Source organism: Rhamphochromis sp. 'chilingali' (assembly GCF_963969265.1).
Source record: "Rhamphochromis sp. 'chilingali' genome assembly, chromosome: 5".
In the NCBI taxonomy this organism is placed as follows: domain Eukaryota; kingdom Metazoa; phylum Chordata; class Actinopteri; order Cichliformes; family Cichlidae; genus Rhamphochromis; species Rhamphochromis sp. 'chilingali'.
Genome location: NC_137932.1, coordinates 1,448,606 through 1,459,558, shown reverse-complemented (window position 1 = coordinate 1,459,558; position 10,953 = coordinate 1,448,606).

The window sequence follows — 10,953 nt, the reverse complement described above, 5'->3', positions numbered from 1 at the left end:
CGTCCTGCAGCAACTACACCACTACGTTTGGAGGAATTTCTGGATTTGTGTTTCAAAACTTTGAGGCTCTGGTTGAATTTAAGTCATTAATATGAATTTCTTTGTATGTAGACTGGAGCAGATTTGTGATTTTTGCTGATCTATCAGATTTCATTGCTATGCTATCACAGACTGGATTAACTGCCAACTTGACCTCACAAATGTTCGTGCAGCTGTGAACACTAAAACAACCACACTGGTGTGAACGTGATCAGACCTCAATCCGAAGCAGCTTCCTGATGTCTGTTTGAGTTAAAGAGCTTTGCGTAGCCACGTATGCTTTTCGTTCAGGATGCAGTAAGGTCCTAGACATGTGCAAAGCTCTGCACAGACTAGCATCTAAAAGAATGTAACACCTTCCTCCTGCATTAGCTTTTGTTGCTCAGACACATCTGTGTACAAACTCACCGACTCATTCGGAACAGAATAAATGAAGCCGAGGTCTGAAAATGGCCCAAGAAAAGGTTAAAATGATGGAAATGTCTCTGAGAAGCAAAGTGAAATTTTAATGTGAAGAACAGACGTTTTCAGCCTGATGAGAATGTAAGTAAACACCTGGAAGTCAAAGAGATGAGTTTTAAACTTCCTTTTCAGGGGAACAATTACTGTCTGCACAGTTTTGTCTTATTGCATTTCATAAATGTTGACATATTTAAAAATTAGGGATACAAAGATAAGTGGAATTCGTCATCAGGACACGTCAGGCACCATTTATCTCTGAAATACATTTTTTTTAAGATGGAAAAAACGTAAAATAAAAAATCTTTCATCCTTTTATTGCTCTGGAGACCAAATGTTTTGGGTTCAGTCCACAGTGGTCAATCACTGCCATCCCACAAAAAACAAATTGCAGTTTTTTAAGAAGCTTTTCTTCTATACAATTTGCTTGTTTACCTACAGCAGCATATCCTCTCCAGGACACTCGAGCAATTGTGAAAGCGGTCGTTAAGTGTGACCATTAAACGGTGAATAGAAGCAACTCCCACACTCCCGTTTCGGCAAGCCGGCCAGCAAATGTATGTGTAAGAGTATGTCAGAGGGTGAGTGCAAACATGCTATTACGAAGGGAGTGGAGCTGTGTTGCCAATGAGGCAGATGAAAGAGAATACCAACCCTCTCCTCAGCACAAATGAGATACACACCCCCTTATTTTTAGGAAAATGTGAGGGGAAAGCAACTCATTTACCTTCCTCTCCTCCTCGTTGTTCAAGCTGAGAACAGCAACTACTTTCTTTCTGGAGGTGGTTTTCTGCGCACATTCATCAAACACCCCCCAAAAAAGCTTGTAGAACAGTGTGGGCTTGTGCAGTAATCCAACGTGTTCAATTTAGGGCTATTGAATATCTTACAAAGCAGCACTGTTTGTCAAAATGACTCGCAAGTAACTTTTTATGCCGTGTACAAATTTCTCAATTGATTATGAGACGCAGACATTTCTTGGTTGAACGCTCCGCTCTACAGTACAGCTGGCAAACAGAATGGATGCCAGGAAGAAGACTAAATAAGCACCCCATTTAACTCTGACCACGTTTGCCACATTCATCATTATCATCCGTTTTTACCTCGGAGCGAGTATTTTGCACAAGATGCAGAATGTTTGGACGCAAAAGCCCGAGCCACGAGCCCCAAAGTGCATCAGCAAAGCCGCCGTGTTGATGTTTGTTTTCCCAGCAGAGAATGCAGCAGACCGTAGTGACACTAAACCTGGTTGACTTTAAGAACAAATGGCGGGGAGGGGGGGCGCGTACACGCAGCCAAGGTCCTTTCTGCCCCTGTGGCTGCTCGCTGATCGCGGATGATAAATGGCTGAACATGGCCGAACCCTCATTTGGCTCTCACTGCATCAGGTGATAAAAGCGGAGCCCTTGTCGGGGATGGAGTGTGCTCTGCTCTGCAAGGACGAGGCCTTACACCCACGGAGACACTGGAGGAGAATGGACTTAATATTCACTGCAGGCAGGCAGCCACATTTGGAGACCTGCAGTGGAAATGTAAGGGATGTGTCAGGACACAACTCCACAGCAGAGTTTAGAAGTAAGTATGCATAGCAGTCATGCATGAGGTTGTAACTGCAGCAGCTATTTATAGCGCAGCTCATGATGAACCTCTCAGAGCAATGTTAACCTGGGTGTCAAAGCTGCTTATCAGCGGCTCATAGAAGCTTGAAATGAAAATGACTAAAGGAGAAGAGCGAAAATACATCCTTTAAGGCGGCCTGACTCGTTATGGATTAAACATGGGCACAGCTAGATTTATAGCCGCTGCGGCCGCGTACAGGGGAAGCCGCTCGGCTACTGCGGCACATTTTTGGACCATTAATTATCTTAGCAGGCCTTACCAGGCTAATCACTTATCAAACATCCCCGGATAATTTGAATCCATTCCCACAAAGAGAAAAGGAAAAATCTTTTTTAATTAAAGGAAGCTAGCAAACAAAGTAAAAGCCAAAGCTAATTATATTCAATCAGTATGCAATCATAATGTTGCGTGTCTCAATTACAGGATTTCAGTGTCCTCATCATTGTAATCACATGCAGCTTATTTAGATTTGAGCAGCCAGCCTACTCTGTTTAAAAATGCCCACCCAGCTTCCTATTATAGCTGCTGCCTTTGGGATAATTGATTTGGTTTAATATAATAGAAGACAGTGAACAGGAAAGTCTCAAAGGAAATAGGACTGTCATGTGCCTTCCATTCTAATATAACACATCGCAGCCTCACCTCATTCTCCTGATCTCCCAAACTAATGAAGTTGTATTTGCATACAGACTGACACCACGTAGCGACACACTTTCCTACACTGCCTTACATATTCCCAATGATAGTTTTTTCTTCAGGAACATATCTATTTTTGTGTATGTCATATTAAAAAAAATTCATTTGCTATGCTGGTGAGCAAATACAAAAGGAACAAAGAAGTCTTGGTTTCAGACGATGACAAATGCTGTTTTTCTGCTTTTTCCAGCAGCAGAAATGTAAAAATCCATAAAGTGTTAGGTGATGTGCATCATTCACATTTGCTGTTTGTGCTCTTCGTACTCCGTCTTGTATTTAAGATTTATTTTAGAAGCAAACGTTTAAAAGAAAAAAGACAAATCATCGAGAGTCTGAGTAAAAGCTAGCGTTCATGCTGCAGCTGGATGTAGATTTATAAACTTGGAAAATTCATTTCCTTAATATGTGATTGCACACATGGTCAAATGTAAACAGTCCAGAGAGCAGTTTTAGGTGTGGTACAATTAAGCACAGTGTTGCCTTAAATGCTGACATTGTGGGTGTGGGAAATTAGCCTGTTGCATGCTAACTATTTGCTAACTAGAGCATAAACCAACAACTGGTGGTAAAAGAATTTGATGGGGGATGCAGATGAATTGGTCTTTCATTGGAGCAACCACCCACTGGTTGAGCACTCAACACACTCAACCAACCAAACAACCTCTAGATGACGACCTTTGATCGTAAGGATACTGCGTAGGTCACCAAGTGGGAGGCAACCAATAGCAGTCCGACCTGGACTGGCTGCAGTCACTCTCAGACAGATTGGGGAAGTTTTGCAAACATTTATTTTGCAAATAACTTTTCTCATGAAAGCAGAGAGACTGCTAACACAGTTACAGTCAGACACATGTCTGCAGCGGGAGACTCAGCAGGCTGCCACCTGCTTGTATGCAGGTTATAGTCGTATATTACAGCAAGGCTGCTGAGCATCTTGGTCATTTTACAATTCTGTCCTGTTTGTGGCAGATTTGCAACAGATGGCAACAAGTTTGCAGTTTTTCATGACTTATCACAAGTAATCGCTGCATTATCACAAACAGGTCGCTCTTCACTGCCAGCTTGACTCCATAGAGGAGTGATCCAAATATCAATAGTATTGATACCATTGCTGATTTTGGCATTTGATTGACACTAGCTTGATGGGATCGATACTCCTACTATCTTTCTACTAGCATATATCTCAAACAGCCACCTTTTTGTATTGACTGTCACGTCTATTATAGTTACAGCACATCAACCCAAAGTGCTGTAGAGACGGGCACATTGAACTCTCTTGATCTTGCATGCATTGTTGAAATGGTTTGTAACTTTGGCTCATTCATTTTTCTATAAGGATGATTCACGAGGGAGGACAATCCTCATCAGCAGCATCTTACTGTAAAAACCTGGATGTTGCTTGTAAAAGTCCACAGTAGGTATACTCTTAAATTCATTACTGTTCCTTTACACGTCACTGAAAGTCTAAGCACCCAAAGCTCACGCTGCATTTAAGGTGCATATTAAGTTTGTGTCTTCTGCTTCTATAGGAAACCTAAAAACAGCTGTTGTGTTTACCGTCATGAATATGATGAGACGTGATTAATCGAATCATTTCTTTAAGCTTTAGGTTTTCTGGCGATTATTCGTGTCAACAATAATGTTAATATGTCAATGCTCTAATTTAACTCCTGTCACTCTGCTGCTGCATGCCAAATATTAGCCATCTGGTGTGGCACTGTGTGGGGGTATAAATCGACCCGATCTGTACACTGAGGAGCTGATTATGAATGATGTCTAATAGGCAGTCTGCTGAAGCTTTCATGAGTTAGAATTTCCATAACTCATTATCCTGCTGGTTTAATAACTGTAATCATATTAATCCTTGGAGTTCGGCTGCGCATAAATCAAACGTATTCATATTTAAAGGATGTATGATTTCTGTTAACAGGTGTTTATTATTTTCTGATGGATGGGCTCATATTGGCCATTTGTCGTCTGTCAGGTCTGCTCGATGATGGAGAAGGAAAACCGAGTCCGTCGACAAAATTGGACCCAGATAAAATGCATGCAAGCGTCAGCTTAAATAAATGACGAGGCTTTAAATACAAATCATGTTGTTGAGAAACCTGGACGTACGTGTTTACTACAGTTTCACTGAATTGTTCACAAATAGCCAGTTCCAGTTCCACTGTTCCCAGTTCAGTTTTGTAAAATATTAGTAATCTTAAAATGCTTTGTTTGACCAAATAACCATCGTCCAGTAAATAACTGAGAGAGTTTAATGTTTCTGAGCTTAAATACAATGAGTTAAACAGGTTACTTGTGTATATGAACAGGCAGTAGCTGGTGCTGGAAACACAATAACACAGCAAACGTGTTCAAATGTTACACAAACACAGCTTGGAAATTAGTTATTTATCATAATTAAGCAAAATTACTGGTGCAAACTTGAAGACAAGTCCAGAGGAAGTGTTGCCAGACTGTATTTGAGGAAGAACAGCTAACTACTGTAAAGCCTAAAGTCCCACGACGCCCTAGCAGAGCGAATCATGAATGAATAATTATTAGCCCAAATCTGCTGACGGTTGTTGCCAAAAAACACTTTATTACTTTTTGTTATGATCGCAGTAAAAATCTGTTACTGTGTAACAACTACTGCAAATTTACTGGTGCTATCAAGATGCTGCGTAGCTGCTCAGCTCACCTGGCTGAGCTGCACGGTGGAGGAGGGTTGACCATTTAAGGTGTAGAAAATGTGTAATTTCAGCCTTAACATCAGTGACGTAGTAGCTCATTCAGTCCATCACAAGGTCAGTACAGTATCTAGACTCTAATGTGAAGCCATGCTGTTTTATTAGTTTATCATTATTTGCAGAAATATTCGAGGCCTCCCCTGACAGATGTCGTCTCGATAGAAGCAAAACTGCTGATTGCCTGCAGGATGTGGCGTCCATGTTTCCCAAAACAAATTTCCAATTTTGATTAATTTGACCACAGATGTTTTCCACTTTGTCCATTTTAAAAGAGCTTTGGCCCAGAGAAGCGTCTGAGTTAGGGCTGCTCGATTTTGGCAAAAATGATAATCACGATTATTTTCACTGAAATTGAGATCTCGATTATTTGACGATATTTATTTAACCCTTTAAGACCAAGTCCGCCAGAGCTTATATTATTTTTTTACATGCTGTAGTGCCATTTGTGGGAGCATTTCAAGTTGCTATACATCAATACAACTGTTATAGCCCATATTTTAATAATATGTATGCATTAAGTCCATAGTAATTACATTAATTGCAAAAAAATGCAATAAACTACAAAAAAAATTGAAAATCGTTTTTGTTTTTTTTACATATATTTCTACTTGGAGAAATTTAAGAGGTTTGTCCCTCAAAACTTTAAATACAAAAAAGTTGCAAAAATTAGTTTACAACAGCAGGAAATTTATTTTGTGTGTCTTCATAGTTTTATTTTGGAGATACAGCAATTTTTATATACTGCAGGAAAAACAAAAAACAATCCTATGATGCAAATTTGCAAAGAAAACAGCAGGTGCATCAAAATAAACTATTTCTAGCTGTGCAGTTCGAGTTCTAAGCATCCCAGAAACTATTCAGAAAAGTCAAACATGACCAGTAGAGGCTTTTAAGGCCTACAAGTAAAAAACGACATTTTCCGCACTTCCGGTTTCGGACAGGAAATGGCGGACATGCGACAGTTCGCGCTGACGTCTGTTTCACTGTGGGAAGTGTTACGAACAGCTGATCGGATCGGCAAAGCGTGTTCCTGGAATATTATGTTTTTGTTCCTGCAAGCGCTTTTTATGCAGTTTTTGCAAAGCTTTATGTGGAAGGAAACCGTGACCGAGGACAAGCTGATGGCATCAGATGTAAGTACAACTCCTCCGGTTTCATATGCAAAACAAATTATTGTGCTAGCTTACACGGTTCAGGTTCTACAGGGATTTAAAAATAGTTACACAACACGGAGCGTGCTGCTCTGACCGGCTTTAAAGGGTTAACAATGACAATGTGTTGAATAATGACTTTAAAAAATAATATAACATAGTGTGCAACACCACTGAAGTTTTTTTTACCTCTCTTTTCAACCAACGGCAGTCACTCTCCTCTCCAAATAACTTCTGCTTAGCTTTCCGAGCTTCCCTCGGGTCCTCTTAATCAGCGGTCTCCAACCTTTTTTGCGCCACGGAGCGGTTTATGCCCGACAATATTTTCACCGACCGGCCTTTAAGGTGTCGCGGATAAATGAGGGAGGGGCTAATAATCGTCTCAGTCATTTTTAATGATCGTTGAAAGCCCAGATCGTAATCGTGATTAAAATTCGATTAATTGAGCAGCCCTAGTCTGAGTCATGTTCACATTTGACAACGTCTTGACATGACAGAGCTGCATTTGAGGATGATGCAGTCAACTGTGCTTGTAGACGCTGATTATTTGAAGTGTTCCTGAGCCCAAGCAGTGATTTCCATGATAGAACTGTGTGTGTTTTTAATGCCGTGTCTCCTGAGAGCCTGAAGATCGCGAGCATCCAATATCGATTTCTAGCCTAGAAATTTTCAGCATCTTTTGATGATATTACCCACTGTAGATGAGAAAGTCCAAGTATTCATTATTCTGAAGCTGTTCCACAGTTTGTTGCAGAGGGGTGAACCTATGCCCATCTTTACTCCTGAGAAACTCTGCTTGTCCCGGTCATGTCACTGGCCTGCTGTCAGTTCACTTAATCAGCTGCAAAATTTCCCTCATGCTGTTTCTTTTTAGGACCACGTACTTTTCCAGCCTTTGTTGTCTCCATCCCAGCTTTTCTTTTTTTTAGATGTGTTGCATTAAAATTTAATACAAAATGAGATATTTTTCACAAACGAGTAAAATGACTCAGTTTAAACATCTGATGAGTTCTCATGTTTCATTGTGAATAAAATATGGGTTTGTGCGTCATTGAATCCGGCTTGTATTTACACTTTACTCAGTGTTCCGACTTTTTTGGAAAAACCTTCCATTATGATTTCTTTTCATATCTTCATGTAATTACAAAGCCAAAGCACTGAATAGATAATAACTGCAGCTATTGGGCTTCTCAGGCCATGTACGAGGAGTGGGACGTTGAAAGAGGTGAGAGGAAGTACGATGATGAGAAGCTTGTCCAGTCACAAGGTCAGAGTGGTGTTAATCCAGAAGGTCCGCAGAGCTTTGTCATCATCACATTTAATATGATAATCCTGTTTATTCTCTGGGGGACGTACTTGGATTTTTCTGTACATTCCCAAGATTCATTCTGAATATGCAAGCATTTACTCGCATGATTTCCAGATTATGATATTTACCAAAGTAGTAACGAATGCACAAATTTCGCTTTTAGCTCCATTAACATTTAGTTTTCATCATAAAGAGCAATACAGGAGACAAATGAGGACACCAACCATTCACTTTGCCGTTTCCTATCAGCTTTGAGTTAAAAGTAGGTTTCATTCCTCGTCTAAACAACTAATCTTTACAGCTTGTCATCTCTTAGGGCTCTTATGTGTCTTTACAGCAGTAAACTCACACGGTCTAACTACATTGTGGTTAATTAAAAACAGTCCTCTAGCTCCTGATTGCACCCTGCAGACATACTATGCCCTTAATTGATATATCTGCTATAGAAATAGGACACAGACACTGGGATTTCTCCAGCACCACGTAGTTGCAGCACAACTGGTTGCAAATTAATTAGTGAGAGGCTAAATTTAACTTATAAATGTTGGTCAAAAGTTAATACGAGTTCTTTCAGTGAACTGATGAGACTCTGGCATTAGGTCAGAGCGTTTTCTTTTTTTGTAACTAAAGCACTCGTTTACACTGATCAGCCACATTATTAAACCCGCACAGCTGAAGTGATTACCATTGATCATCTCGTTATAATGCAATGTTTTTCTGGGGAACCTCGAGTCCTGGTATTTATGTTGATGTTAGTTTGGATGGGCCAGTCAGCTAAGCACTGCTGCAGCCCAAGCACAGCATCTTGGCAACAACACTCGGATACTGTGGCTTTTTCAGCACAACAGAAGGCAACAGTGGAAAGTTGAGTCTATTCAGCTGAACGCTGTGTTTTCAAAGGGAGAAACTACACAAGACAACACATTAACTACACACTCCAAACACGCTAAACGTCACAAATCTGGTGTTGGCCAGAGGGGCCGATGGCGCGATATGGCAGCCTCGCTTCTGTCAGTCTGCCCCAGGGCAGCTGTGGCTACACCTGTAGCTGCCTCCACCAGTGTGTGAATGTGAGAGTGACTGAATAGTGGTATTGTAAAGCGCTTTGGGTGCCTAGAAAAGCGCTATATAAATCCTATCCATTATTATTATTATTATTATTATTATTATTATTATTATTATTAAATCTCTCACATCTCAAAACTCTCTCTCTCTCTCGCCGTCTTCCACCTCTTCTTAAACAACCAAATGTCATGTTGCCATATCATTTTTTGATTGGTCGACATGGTGCATTTTTCCACCAACACGAACGGGCGTTTTTTTTGTTTTTTTACTTTATGTCATAAGCAGGGAGGTCTCGCTGCGCTGTCCTTAGACAGTAAACGTGACGAAACTATTGAGGAAAAACAGGCGTGTATATTGTTCATCATGACTCTGGTTTTACTGGCCTATCAACAGTTTATAAACTGGTATATGTCACCTTGTTGCTTTGTCATCTTGAAGTGGTCATGTGATCGGCTTACCACGATACTTTATTCTTCCTCAGTCAAACAGCAACACTCATGCCGTTGTTTTGCCCCCTGAGCTTCAGGTGTTTTGCCAAAAAGTGATCGTCGGGCAGAAAGTGATCGCCGTCTGCGGGAGCGCGCAGCTGCTTAAAGCTGTAGCGTCCAGATTACTTACAGCTACTTCCTGCAACTGAAGGTGCGGTAAGCTGAACACAGCTTCAACCGTCTGTTTGTTGAATAGTAACGCGACTGCATTTTGTTGTTAGTAACTGTAACGGCGTTGTAACGATAGAAACAGTAATTAGTTAGATTACTCGTTACTGAAAAAAGTAACGCTGTTATTCCCATCACTGATGACAACGCATAAAACCGTCGCTTGTCCATTCATAGTGTGGTTGTTTGAAATATGAGAGAAAGAGAGAACATTACAAAATGAATATAGCCACTACAGTGACCGTCAGAACGATGAAAAAATATTGCCGCAAACGGTTTATTTTGCGACACCACAAAACAAACGATAGCGTATAATATGAAACGACAGACGTTTGATATCGTCGTCCGATATATATCATTATATCGAGCAGCCCTGCACCAAAGAAGCTCTCAGCTTAGAGGCCCCAGGATCAGACGACAGGACTCTCAGGGCCTTCTGCCAACATCCCCCAGACACCACAGGACTAAGTGTGTAAATGCTGTGTTGGTGATGCGGGGGACCTGCACGACATCAGGCAAACATTTTGGCTGATGATTTCATAGGAATTCTTAGAGTACAGAGTCATAGGGTTGCTTTGGTAATTATATAGACATGATAATTGTTTTTTAAACTTCTCTTTTATTCTGAAAATCTAATAAAAGTGTTCTCTACCTGAGATAAAATCAATAATAATCCTTCAACTATTTAAATAATAAGATATTATAAATAAAATATCTGAACATTGCATTGCTGTGTGCCAGTACAGGAAAAAATGCGCCACCTCTAAAAGGTTGTCAGTGAAATATTGAATTTCGAGCGTACCCATCTAATGTGTTACATCATAATCTGCATGAGCTACTTGGACGGAGAGAGCAGTTATTGTCTGCTGCAACGAGAACGCGTCTCTTAGGATGCTTGAGCATAAATAATGCATCGTGTTGATGCTGTCAGTGTTCTCCATAGGGTCTCTGTGAGCGAGGTGATGTAGCGACGGCACTCAGGCAGATCAGCAGCAGGAAACAGACGTGACCGACCGCACTGCGTCTCTCTGGTCCTTAGCCATTTTGTAAAACATTGTAATGATGGCGGGGTGCTACTGAGGACAAAGGAATCCTCCCTCTCGTTTCAGCACGTTCTCACTCCTGCTGCTATCTACCCATGTCGCTGCCTCTGCTCTGACAAAGAGTGTGTTTCAAACCTGTCTGTCATGATGGATTGGCAGGTGAAATGGTGTGTGTGTGTG